Genomic DNA, 14,169 nt, shown 5'->3' with positions numbered 1-14,169 from the left:
GATGCTTGTACCACCTTGTGCTCAAGTGCGACTTTGTGCACTTGCATCACATTGTGCATCTGGCTTACGTGGAACCTGGAGAGTTGAACATGAGTCCTTAGGCTTCATAGGCAAGCACCTTAACCACTAAGCAGTCTCCTCCGCCCTCTTTTTGTTTTTTGAGGTAGGGTCTCACTCTAGCCCAGGTTGACCTGGAACTCACTCTGTAGTCCCAGACTGGCCTTGAACTCACAGCAATCCTCCTACCTCTGCCTCTCGAGTGCTGTAATTAAAGGCATACACCACCATGCCCAGCCATCTTTGGGCCATTCTTTAGGCACACCATTTGCAGATGGATTTGGATGAATAGAAACTTGTTTTATGTGTGGCAAGAGAGCTCAGTACCCAGGCAAATCTATTGAGCTACGTGCCCAGCCATTGGGCTGTGGGCTGTTGCTCTGTTGCCAGGACGCTTGCTTAACATGCCCACATGCACAAGGTTCTGGGGTCTGTCCCCAGGATGGCATAAACTAGGTGCAGCAACATGTACCTGTAAGCCCAGCAACTGGAAGGTGGAAGCAAGAAGACTAGAAGTTCAAGATCACCATCCTCAGCTACATAATCTACACAATGAGGCCAGCCTGGGCTCTATGAGGTCCTGTCTCAAAAGTGAAATAGGGGCTGGGGGGATGGCTTAATGGATAAGACGTTTGCCTGCAAAGCCAAAGGATTCCAGTTTGATTCTCTAGGACCCATGTAAGCCAGATGCACACAGAGGTGCATGTGTCTGGAGTTCATTTGCAGTGGCTGGAAGCTCTGGCATGCCCATTCTCTCTCTCTCTCTCTTCCCCTTTCCCTCTCTCAAATAAATAAAATAAAACATTTTAAAAATAAATAAAATTGAATGCAAACTGGGCATGATGGCACATGCCTTTAATCCCAGCACTCAGGAGGTAGAAGCAAGAGGATTGCCTTGAGTTTGAGGCCACCCTGAGAGTACACAGTGAATTCCAGGTCAACCTGGGCTAGAGTGAGACCCTACCTTGAAAACAAAAACAAAACAATAACAGCAACAACAACAAAAGGCCACACATATAAAAAGAATGCAGATTCATGATTTCCTGATGGTTTGGTTGCTAAGATTCTGTGTTTGTGGCATCCTCTGCTCCCTATCAAAGATGAGTGTGGCTGTCAATGGATTGGTGGAACTGAAAAGGGTCTTCATCTGGCTCCCTTTCCTGGGCAGTCAGTGAGAGGCTTACAGAGGTTGGTGGGCAGTTCACCAGCCTAGAATTAAACTTTCAGTGGAGAAACTCACTTGGAGCCATAAAGATCATGTAGCTGGTGCAGAAACCTCCTCTTCTGTTGCCTTCCCTTGCCTCAGTTCAGGGACGTCTCTGCGCGGGAATATTAAGACAAATTATGTTTTAAATTTGCGTGTGTGTGTGTGTGTGTGTGTGTGTGTGTGTGTGTGTGTGTGCACTCACCAGGTCTCTTGTCATTGCAAATGAACACCATATACTTGTGCCACTTTTGTGTCTGGCTTCACATAGGTAGCTTGGGTATTAAATTGAGGCCGCAGGCTTTCTAAGCAAATACCTTTAACCACTGAGCCACTTTCCCAGCCCTCATAAACTAATTTTCAATCACACAAGTAATACCCACATGCATTAATCTAGTAAGCAAATAAACCTCTGACAGTTATGGGAGTGCACTGTTTCTCTGTTTTTTTAAATTGATATACTTACTGGGTTTTGACTGTCTTTGTGTATTTTATTTATTTATTTATGTATTTATTTATTTATGCATTTATGTATGTATGTATGTATGTATGTATTTATTTATTTATTTATTTATTTATTTATTTATTTTTAGGTAACGTCTTACTCTAGCCCAGGCTGACCTGGGACTCACTCTGCAGTTCCAGGCTGGATTCAAATTCACAGTGATCCTCCTACCTCCACCTCCTACCTCTGCCTCCTGAGTGCTGGGATTACAGGTGTGCATCACCAAGCCCAGCTGGGTTTTCATTTTTAATTACTATCCTTCCATGATCATTAGCTTGGGCTGTATTTGGAGAGTTTCCAAATAGAATTGTTTGTCTTGCGCGTCCTCATTTGATAGTGTGTGCTTCAGAGGGACACCCCGGCGTAACTGCTATGGAGTGCGCCCTGTGGCCGTTTTATGTGGTCCGGATCCTTAAGAGCTCTTCAGGGTGGCTCAATTTTTCACTCCCAGGGAAATGCCCCAGTGAATGTTGCCACTGCATTTGCCAAATTACCCCCTAAAGTGCCTCTTTAAATTCCCACCAGCGGTGCCTGAGAGCACTTGACACATTTTCGTCCTGGTACACGCAGACTTTTGCCAAAAGTGTGCGGTGCTTCAGTTTTGTTTAATTTGCATATGCCAGTATGCCAGGGCAGCAGAGCATTTTCCTGTGCCCAGTGACCACCAGTGGTTCTCCTAAATGAGCCTCTGTCTGCCTCTGAGTCAGACCCTCTTTGACAACTTTCTTATTCAAATTCTCTGCACAGCTTTGTCATTTGAGAGTTTTATTTCCCTTTTTGTTTTACACTGTCATACACGAATACAGTGTGTTTTGATGTATTCCCTCCCCCAGTCTTCTCCCTCTCTCACGCTAAACTCCTTCCCAACTAGACCCCTTCCTACTTCTATGTCTGGTTTTTTGGGGTGATGCACTGAGTTTAATCAGGCTGCTTGCATGGGTATGGGGGTTTTACTGGAGCATGGTAACTTATCCGTGGCTGCACCACTGTAGACTGTGACTCCCTCTCCCCCAGCAACCACCAATCGCCAAGGAGGGGTGAGATCCTCCCCCATACATGATTAGGCCCAACCTTATGCAAAAAAACCACAATGGCTGTGAGTTCATGGGTGCAATGTCAGATCATGTCCAAAAGACTGCATTTCCCAGAATTCCTCTCCATCCTGTGGCTCTTACATCATTTCTGCTCCCTCACCCACGTTATGCAATATTTCGGAGCCTCAGAGGGGCGCATCATTTAGGGTTGCACACTCAATGGTCATTTATTCTCAGCACTTTGGCAGGATATGCATTACTCTCTGCCTTCTTTTTGTTTGTTTGTTTGTTTGTTTTTTTCGAGGTAGGGTCTCACTCTAGACTATAGAGTCTCAGGGTGGCCTCGAACTCACAGCAATCCTCCTACCTCTGCCTCCCGAGTGCTGGGAATCAAGGTGTGTGCCACCACGCCCGGCTCTGGCTTCTTGATCCAGGCGGAGAGCCGCACTGGTCTGTGGATGTGACATAAATCTTCAGAAGGCAGTTTGGCATGTCCACCAGCATAATAAGAGTAGTAGGCTCACCATAGGGCCTATGCCTCCTCAGCCAGTCACGAATTCCCATCTGTGGTGTGGGCCTCAACTCCAGTCACAAATTCCCATCTGTGGTGTGGGCCTCAACTCCAGTCAGAAAGTTGGTTACCCCGTAATAGTTAGGCCACCGTTGCACCAATGGGCACATCTTGCCTGACAGGGTGATGCAGCATCCAGTGTCTACAGCTGGGTAAGACTGTTGATGACTTTTCCTTCCAGCAGCCTGTGCAGCACTTGTCAGTGCTGGGAAGTCTAGTCTACAGGGAGGAAGCTTCCAGATCAGTTCAGCTTTATTTCTCATGCCCTACCTCCAAAGTATATGGTGTCTTCAGCAATAGGGACTTACCATCTAGTGTTGGTGGGCAACTAAGAACAATGACAATAGCTTGTATTGTTTCAGGGACTCTGGAGCCTCCCTGGTGAGCAACTCAGAGAGAGGTAGCTCAGACCTGGCCCTGGAATTTTCATTTAACAACCCATGGCTTCTGGTAGCAGTGTTAGCCAACATGTAGGATATCTTAATTCAGTCTCTCTATCTCTCTGTTTTATTTTGTTGGTTTGTTTTGTTTTGTTTTGTTTTATTGTTTTTTTTAATTAATTTATTTATTTGAGAGTGACAGAGAAAGAAAGAGGGAGAGAGGGAGGGAGGGAAAGAGAGAGAGAGAGAATGGGCGCGCCAGGGCCTCCAGCCACTGCAAACGAACTCCTGACGCGTGTGCCCCCTTGTGCATCTGGCTAAAGTGGGTCCTGGGGAATGGAGCCTTGAACTGGGGTCCTTAGGCTTCACAGGCAAGCATTTAACCACTAAGCCATCTCTCCAGCCCAGTTTTATTGTTTTTTTGAGGTAGGCTCTTACTGCAGCCCAGGCTGACCTGGAATTAGTCTCAGGCTGGCCTCAACTCACAGCAATCTTTCTACCTCAGCCTCCCAAGTGCTGGGATTAAAGGTGTACACCACCATGCCCAGCCTCTCTTTGTTTTTTGAGATGGTGTTTAACTCTATAGTCCAGGCTGTTCTGAACTATGAGTCCAGGCTGGTCTTGAACTCATGAAAGTCTACCTGTCTCAGCCTCCTAAGTACTGGAATTACAGGGGTGAGCCACTATGCCCAACTCAAACTCTCTTTTGTCAAATTTATATCTATATATCTATATCTATATGTGTGTGTGTGTGTGTGTGTGTGTGTGTGTGTGTGTGTGTATGTATGTGTGTGTGTCTGTGTAGTTTGCTTGTTTTGAGGTAGAGTCTTATTGTAATCTAGGCTGACCTGGAATTCACTCAGTAGTCCCAGGCTGGCCTCAAATTCACAGCGGTCCTCCTACCTCTGCCTCCTGAATGTTGGGATTAAAGGCACATGCCACCATGCCTGGCTTTAAAGCATGTATCTATCTATCTATGTATCTATGTATCTATGTATCTATCTATGTATCTATGTATCTATGTATCTATGTATCTATCTATCTATCTATCTATCTATCTATCTATCTATCTATCTATCTATCTATGTTTTAAATATATACATATCTTCTTTTCTTTTTTCTTTTCTTTTCTGGTTTTTTTTTTTTTTTTTTTTTGAGAGAGAGAGAAAGAGGTGAATAGAAAGGGAGAAACAATGTGAATGGGTGCACCAGGGTCTCCAGCCGCTGCCAATGAACTCCAGATGCATTTGCCACCTTGTGCATCTGGTTTTGGTAGGTTCTGGGAAATTGAACCTGGGTCCCTTGTCTTTGCAGATGAATTTTATTGGTTAAGTTTAAATGCATATAGAAGATTCTGATTGGTTGATGGGTTTGGAAGAAGACTACAGACTCAGAAAGAGCCCTCCAAGACCAAGGAAGAGGAACCAGGAAGTAAGAAGGAAGGGCTGGTGTTCAGCTGACATCTTGATGAGTCACGGCTTGTTGTATTCCAGTTCTTGGACTAGATTTGTCTTGCCAGTCAACTAGTTATTTGGCATGAAATCCTGATTAGCCAGGAAAATGGTTTGCTTTGTCTTTAATCCTTGTCAATACATCCTTTATTGTGGTTAATCTAATTCTCCCCCAACTCTATTTCCTCTTCTCTTTCATTTCCTCATCCCATCCCTGCTTTTGTAAGAGCTTAAAAATATTCCAGGGCTGGAGAGATGGCTCAGCAGTTAAGGCACTTGCCTGCAAAGCCAAACGACCCAGGTTCTATTTCCCAGGACCCACATAAGCCAGCTGTACCAGGTACACACGTGTGTACAGTTCATTTGCAGTGGCTGGAGGTCCTGGCACACCAATTCTGTCTTACATTCTCTCCTTCTTTTGTGTCTCTTTCTTTCTCAAATAAATAAATAAAAGTTTAAAATTTTTATATATTCTAAATATTAATTATTTTTTTCTCATGGGTTGTTATTTGTCCTTTTTTGTTTATTTTCAAGGCAGGGTCTCACTGTAGCTTAGGCTGATCTGGAACTTATGACAATCCTCTTACCTCAGCCTTCTGAGTGCTGAGATTAAAGACATTCACCACCATACCTGGCTTTAAAACTTTTAAAATAACCATTTTCAATTATCATACCTGGCAGAACTCACAAAATGTTCGTTCCTTATCTCATATATAAATGGTATAAATTTTCCCTGATTATGTAAAGATCTATTTTTCAAGTGTGAACTAGAACCTGGTATTTGGGTACTTTTCTTGATTTTTTTTTTTTTCTAAATCTAGGGAAGTTCTCATTCCTCCCACTTTGCCATGTCATCTTCTGGTGGTTTGAATGAAATGTCCCCCATACACTAAAGGGTTTTGAAGGCTTGATCCCCATCTGGTGGCAATTTGGGAAGTGGAATCTTGCTAGAGCAGGTGTATTATTAGAGGCAAGTTGAGGGTATAATAGCCAACTCCCCCTTGCAAGAACAGGGCTCACTCTCTTGCTGTTATTTCCCACCTGCTGTGGCCAGCCTCTGCTCACGCCAGGCTTTCCCTGCCACCATGACGTTTCCCCTCAACCTATAAGCCAAAATGAGCTGGTTCTTCCCATTAGCTGCTTTTGGTTGGGCGTTTTGTCCCAGAAATGCAAAGGTAAGTGCAATATATCTATTTGACTTAAAAAAAAAAGGTCATTAGAAATTCCATAAGATTTCCTACATTCAAGGTGTCTGCCTTCTTACAAGGCCACTTAATATCCCCAGTGCTCCTCAAAACTGGTGAGCAGATTTGAAATCTTGCAGGATGCAGGTCCCTTCAACATTTTTTGAAAGGGCAACTGGTATATGCTAAAAGTGACCTTTTGGGAGTTCTCATTCACTTTATTCATATCTTGATTTTGTGTTTGGCCATCTGTTTAATTCTCTGATGAGCTACAGCAGCCCTTCACCGGGGTTGTTTGAGTTTACGTTGTGCGGTGACCTTCTTCCCTGGTGCCTGTACCTCACACACGGGCTGCTGAGCAGGTGTCTCACACTGGGGTCATCATTTGACCTGTGCTGACACTGGCAAGTGTGTGGTTCTACGCAGAGGTGAACCGTGGACCATGGCCTTTTGGCTATTGCTCTTAACCAACTTTTAAAAATTTGCCTTTCAAGGCTGGGGAAATGGATTAGCTGCTAGGCGTTTGCCTGGGAAGCCTAAGGACCCTGGTTTGATTGTCTAGGACCCACATAAGCCAGATGCACAAGGGGGTGCCTGAGTCTGGAGTTCATTTGCAGTGGCTAGAGGCCCTGGTGCACCCATTCTCTCTTTGTCTCTGCCTCTTCCTCTGTCATTCTCTCTCTCAAATAAATAAAATATTTTTTAAGCAGGGCATGGCAGCGCACGCCTTTAATCCCAACACTCAGGAGGCAGAGGTAGGAGGATCACCATGAGTTTAAGGCCACCCTGAGACTACATAGTGAATTCTAGGTTAGCCTGGGCCAGAGTGAGACCCTATCTCGAAAAACCCCAAAAGTCAAAAAGTTTGCTTTCCAAAATAAAATTTTAAAAAGCCGGGCATGGTGGTGCATGCCTTTCATCCCAGCACTCGGGAGGTAGAGGTGGGAAGATTGCTGTGAGTTCAAGTCCACCCTGAGACTACATAGTGAGTTCCAGGTCAGCCTGGGCTAGAGTGAGACACTACTTCAAAAAAAAAAAAAAAAAAAAAGTAAATCAAAACAAAATAAAAAGTTTGATTTTCTTTTTACTAGTTGTTTATTTAAACATTATGAATTTTTTAAAAATATATTTATTTATTTGAGAGGGGTAGAGAGAGAGGAAGAGGCATATATATATATATATATATATATATATATAAAGAGAGAGAGAGAGAGAGAGAGAGAGAGAGAGGACACACCAGGATCCATCCACTGCAAACAAACTCCAGACACCTGTGTCCCCTTGAATTTCTGGCATTTTGTGGGTCCTGGGGAACTGAACTCCAGTCCTTAGGCTTTGCAGGCAAATACTTTAACTGCTGAGCCATCTCTTCAGCCCCTGAAATTACTTTTGCCTGCTTGCTTAGTCATTTTCTGAGAGAGATGTATAAATCTATTTCATTATTGCTGTGTTTTTGTCAATTTCTACTATCTATCAGGTTTTAGTATGCATATTTAAAAGGCTTTTTTTTTTTTTTTTTTTTGGTTTTTGGAGGTAGGGTCTCACTCTAGCCCAGGCTGACTTGGAATTCACTATGGAGTCTCAGGGTAGCCTCGAACTCACAGCGATCCTCCTACCTCTGCCTCCAGAGTGCTGGGATTAAAGGCATGCACCACCATGCCTGGCTTCAAAGGAATTTTATATCAATATTCATGACTATTTGATTTTGAGAAATTATTCTTTCATTAGTATAATGCATTCTGTTCCTCCTGTTTTGTCCTTGCTTGTTATTTTGGTACACAGCTTCATGTACAGCAGGTTAGCCTGGAACTCACTATGTAGCCCAGGCTGGCCTCAAACTCATGTCCATCTTCTCAGCTCAGCCCCTGGAATGCTGGGATTATAAAGTATGCTGCGATTATAGGCCACCACGTCCTGTTCCTTTTCACCATTTTTTTGTTTTTGTGGTATTGGGGATTGAATCCTGGGTCCCATGGATGCCAGGTAAACACTCTACATTAATCCATATCCCCAGCCTCTTTTTAAAAATTTTTTAACGCATTTTACTTTGAATTCTATCTAGTCTAGTGTTCACAATTATTTATATAGTTACTTTCATTTTCTTTGCATTTGCACAAATGTAACTTTTTCATACTTCTACTTTCAAGTTTTATAAATTATATTTCCTGTTTAAAACCTATGGCTAAATAACTTTAAAATATCCAGTCACACATTCTGCCTTTGAGCAGGAAAATTTAACTTCTTCACCTTTATTGAGAATATGTATTTATGTTTAGGAATGCCATTCTGTGTGGGCTTGCTTTGGTCTTAAATTATGCTTCATTTCATTCCCTTTATTGATTAGTTTTAAATTCTACTTTTTTGTTTGTTTTCTGAGGTAGGGTCTCACTCTAGCTCAGGCTGACCTGGAATTCACTATGGAGTCTCAGGGTGGCCTTGAACTTATGGTGATCCTCCTACCTCTGCCTCCCGAGTGCTGGGATTAAAGGAGTGTGCCACCACACTTGGCTGAAATTCTACTTATTTTTAAAATTTAATTAATTAATTTATTTGAGAGAGCAAGTGAGGGAAAGAGGCAGACACACACAGAAGAGGGAGAGAAAGAGAAACACTGAGAGAGAAAATGGCGCCAGGGCTTCCAGCCACTGCAAAGGAACTCCAGATGCATGCACCACCTTGTACATCTGGCTTACATGGGTCTTGGGGCATCGAACCAAAGTCCTTTGGCTTTGCAGACAAATGCCTTAACTGCTGAGCCATCTCTCCAGCCCCCAAATCCTACTTATCTTGTTCTTAAAGTTACTTCAACCTTTTAAGGTATTTTGTGAAAGGCTTGGCCAGAGAGGAACGCGGTCAGACCAGATCAGCAATGCCAGTTCCGCTGTGTGGGCCCAGCTCTGGGGCGGGCTTCCCTGGTCCCAAGACGTGAGGTCGGACGAGTCGCATCCGGGACCTAAGGTGCAGGTCTTTTAAAGGGGAGGGCGCCCCGGGGGATGACATGCTAGCTAGAAACCAGCGGCAGGCTGAGGAACGTAACTATTTCAAGGATGGGAGGAAGCAGAGGTCTCCTTATAAGGTTCCAACTAGGGAGGGGGACCAGCCATTGACCGGCAGGGGCGTCTTAAAACTGCTGGTCCTAATCATGCTCAGGAATGTGCGTGATGGGGTTATTGGAGGGCATGGCCATCGTGTCAAGACCTTTGTCCTGAGCATGGTCCCACCTAACATTTTGTACTTTCTTTTTGGCTTTTACGAGCCAGGGTCTCACTCTACAGCCCAGGCTGACCTTAAACTTACACTGATCCTCCTGACTTCCCCACTTTTTAAAATCTTTACAAAATAGGGCTGGAGAGATGGCTTAGCAGTTAAGATGTTGGCCTGCAAAGCCAAAAGACCTTGGTTTGATTCTACAGGACCCACGTAAGCCAGATGCACAAGGTGGCACATGCATCTGGAGTTTGTTTGCAGTGGTTGGAGGCCCTGGTGTGCCCATTCTCTCTGTCTGCCCCTTTCTGTATTCAATAAATAAAAAAAAATTAAAAATCTTCTCTCCCCTCCCCCTCTCTTTCATTCAAATAGATAATTTTTTTTGGTTTTTCGAGGTAGGGGCTTGCTCTAGCCCAGGATGACCTGGAATTCACTATGGAGTCTCAGGTTGGCCTCAGACTCACAGAAATCCTCTTATCTCAGCCTCTCAATTGTTAGGATTAAGGGTTGCACCACCACGTCCAGCTGAATAATTTTTTTATTATTTATTTTGAGAGAAGGAAAGAGAGAGAGAGAGAGTATGGGGACGCCAGGGCCTTGGGCCATTGCAAATGAACTCCAGATGCGTGCACCTCCTTGTATGCATGTATGACATTGAGTGTTTGTGTCACTGTGTGTCTGGCTGTGTGGGACCTGGAGATTTGAACATGAGTTCTTAGTCTTCACAGGCAAGCACCTTAACTGCTAGGCCATCTCTTCAGCCCTAAATATTTTTAACAAATACTTAACAAAATATTTTATTTTTATTTATTTGAGAGAGGGAAAGAGGCAAAGAGAGAGAGAGAAATACTTTTATTTATTTACTTGTAAGCAGAGGGAAAAAGAGAGTGAGAGATTGTGGGGAGGGCATGCCAGGGCCTCTAGCCACTACAAATGAGCTCCAGATGCACACACCACTTTGTGTATCTGGCTTTACATGGGTACTAGGGAATCTAACCCAAGGCTTTGCAAGCAAGCATCTTAACTGCTGAGCCAACTCTCCAGCCCCTATTTTAACTTTTTATTGATAACATATATATATATATATATATATATATATATATATAATATATATGGACAATATAACATGAACATAATGCCTTCTCACTTCCTCCTTTTCCATTCCCAAATTCTTCCAAATTCTTCCTCCACTGAATTGCTTTCTTATTTCCAGCTTGTCTCTCTTCTATTTTGATGCCATCATTTTCACCCTCCTTGTGTGGGCAGCACCAGCCACTGTGAGGTCCCGAGCGGTGTGCCCTCTTTGCATCTGAAAAACAGTATTGCAAAATACTCCTCCCCTTCCTTTGGCTCTTACATTGGCTCCGTCACCTCTTCTGCAATGGGCCCTCAGCCTTGGAGGGTGAGATAGACATGTCTCAGTGCTGACCACTCTACTGTCCCTTCTCAGCATTCTTGTGAGTTTTGAGCATACCTGAATCTTACTAATTCCTGTGGAAGCCTGGAAGCAAGGCATTTTGTCTCTGTCATGTGTGTGGCGACAGAGGCTGGGGAAACAGGTGCCAACCACACAATCAGTATGGAGGAAGTTGGAGTTCAAGTCCAGACCTTGCTTATTGCACACTCAGGTACCTGGCCACTCTCCACAACACCACAGTAGAAGGATCCCAAATGTTTAGCGTCTTTCTGTTCTTTTTTTTGGCAGGTCCTTAGCCTGTGGAGTTCCAAGCTGGCCTTGAACTCATGGTGATCCTCCTACCCCTGCCTGACAGATACTTTCTTCCTATAAGTGAACTTATGGACTTATAATGAATCAAATCCACTGTATTTAGGTTCCCATGAGTGGGAACGGGGAAAATGGAGACTCGCATTGGCCAGGAGAGTGGAAGTCGTACGCAGGCTGGGTGGTGAGTGGAAACCAGGGGCCAGGTAGGGATTGAGTTCTGTCTGGATTGTGGATTCTCTCACTGGGAGGTTCCTCCTAGTGAGTCTCCTCTGTCCCCAGTAGCTCTGCACTTACTGAATGCTTGTCCTGGGATTGTTGAGTAACTTTGGTGGGAAACAGCTCCAGTCCAGCTGCTCCTGGCCCAAGCAGGCCCGAGTGCTCTCGCGGAGGCCCAGCAGCCTTGGGAAGGAGCACCAGTTCTGGTTCTGTCAGGAGCCCAGCGCGTGAATAGGTGGGAGAGAATTCTGAAACCTGAGTGCCTGGGCCTGGAACTTCTTCCTTTCTGCCTACAAGTCCCCTCCCACAGCATCAGCAGAGCTGAAGAACTGGGTGAATCCCAGCCACAAACTAGAAATTCGTGTTGCTTCCTCTGCAATGGAGGGTGGGAGGGGCCCTGGAGAGGTATTTGTTCCTTGGTTTGACTTGTTGGGTTAGTAGATGTGGCCTGGCCTGGACAGTCCTTCCCATAATTATTAAAACCCTCAAGGAATGTGCGGAAGGCATATGCAGTGTAAGGGGTTCAGCAGGCCACAGAGATGCAGAACTAATGGTCTAGTTGTTTGGATAGCTGAACGGTTGTGACAAGGAGCTTCTGGCTGCCAACTGACAGGTGGTGCCTGGTAGCCCTGAGGCTCTATCCTATGAGCCAGTGCTCCCTGCTCAGCACCAATTCCTCCTGTGCCCAGGTGCCTAGACTGGTCTCCTACCACGTCAGGTCTATAGAAAATCAGCTGGCCTCTTGTCCTTGGACTTGACTGTCACTGAAACCCATCCAGGTTGAGGAGAGAAGGAAGGAGTAAGTGGGTGACCAAGGAGGTGGAAGGAGCTGTCTGAGCAGGGAGGGCTCAGTGGGGGGGGGCAGGCAGACTTGGAAGGAGGAGGTGCTCTGCAAGCCACCGCCATGAAGGGTTTGCTGGAGTGCAGCTGGCTAGAGCACAGGCCCGTGAGGAACTGAGTCCTGACTGTTAAACAATGCAGAGAGGTCCTGGGCCCTACAGCCACTCTCATTGCTGCTAAGTGCGAAAGGACTTTGCAGTTAACAAATCCTCAGACCTCACGCAGTCAGAGGGCAGAATGACCATTTGAAGGGGGGTTATCTTCCTGGAGTCTGGGCAAGCTTTTCCAGACACAATCTTGGAGGTGTCAGCCCTCCTCCAGGTTTGTAGCAAGACTTACAAGGCCTACTGGTCTGGCTGCCGCCCACCTCTCTGCCTTACCTCATACCTGTGACCTCCGACCCTAGTCAGTGAGTGAATGCAGGTCGTACTGAATATGTGCCACGTGCTGGGCTTGGCTGTGGGTTTAGAAGATACTCTGGAGAACCACATGATGTCCTGGCCCTTGAGGTTGGGGGACATGGGTCCATGTTATAGTGTGTTGACAAGTGTACAGAAGGAAAATATAACAGAGGGGAAATAGTTTTTGTTGTTGTTGTTTTTCAAGGTAGGGTCTCATTCTAGCCCAGGCTGACCTGGAATTCACTATGGAGTCTCAGGGTGGCTTTGAACTCTTGGCAATCCTACCTCTGCCTCCTGAGTGCTGGAATTAAAGGCGTGCACCACCACGCCTGGCTCTAGGTTTTTCTTTTAATTTTGTTTTGTTTATTTACTTATTTGAGAGCAACAGACAGACACACAGAGAAAGAAACATATAAACAGAGAGAGAATGGGCACACCAGGGCCTCCAGCCACTGTAAGCAAACTCCAGACACATGTGCCACCTTGTGCATCTGGCTTACGTGGGTCCTGGGGAATCGAGACTCAAACCCAGGTCCTTAGGCTTCACAGGCAAGGGCTTAACCACTAAGCCATCTCTCCAGCCCCCTAGGTTTTTAATTTTATAGGAGTAAGCAAGAAGGGCCTCGCTGGTGGTGTGCTGTTTGAGCAAAGACTTGAGAGGAAAGAAGGAACAAATCAGAAGCTCACAGGGAGCTTGCTGGGTACAGAGGCCAAGATCAGGAATAAGAGGCCCACTGGTGAGGAGACAGGGTCAAAGCCACTCTGGGTGGGTGCACACTGGCTTTTCCCCTGAAGGGCTGCAAAGCTTTGAGCTGAGTAATGACATATCTAATGTGCTATAAACACTGCACTGTGGGGACCAGAGGGCAAGGGCAGGATCCAAGCTGGTAAGCGCTTTTGCAGGGACCCAGGAGAGGGTGACAGAAGCTTAGACCCAGTGGTGGTTTGATTCAAGTGTCTCCCATTAACTGAGGTATTCTGAATGCTAGGTTCCCATCTGATGGAGATTTGGGAATTAACGCCTCCTGGAGGCAGTGTATTGTTGAGGGCAGCCTTATGGGTGTTATAGCCAGTCTCCTCTTGCCAGTGTTTGGCACACTCTCTTGTTCCTGTTGTCCATTTGATGTTGGCCAGGGAGTGATGTCCACCCTCTGCTCATGCCATCATTTTCCCTAGCCATCATGGAACTCTCCCTTGAGTCTGTAAGCCAAAATTAACCTTTTTTCCCTGACAAGCTGCTCTTGGTCAGGTGTTTTCTGCCAGCAATGCGAACCTGACTGCAACAGACGTCCTGGTGGCAAAGCAAGTGAGAAGCATTTCCAAATACACCTGGTGACGATGGCAGGTTTCCTGACGCTTGACTTGTGCCTCTGAGGGAAACTGAGGAATGAGA

This window comes from Jaculus jaculus, chromosome 1, assembly GCF_020740685.1.
Source record: "Jaculus jaculus isolate mJacJac1 chromosome 1, mJacJac1.mat.Y.cur, whole genome shotgun sequence".
Taxonomy (NCBI): domain Eukaryota; kingdom Metazoa; phylum Chordata; class Mammalia; order Rodentia; family Dipodidae; genus Jaculus; species Jaculus jaculus.
The sequence above is the reverse complement of the archived record's forward strand: the minus strand, read 5'-3'. Positions refer to the sequence as shown.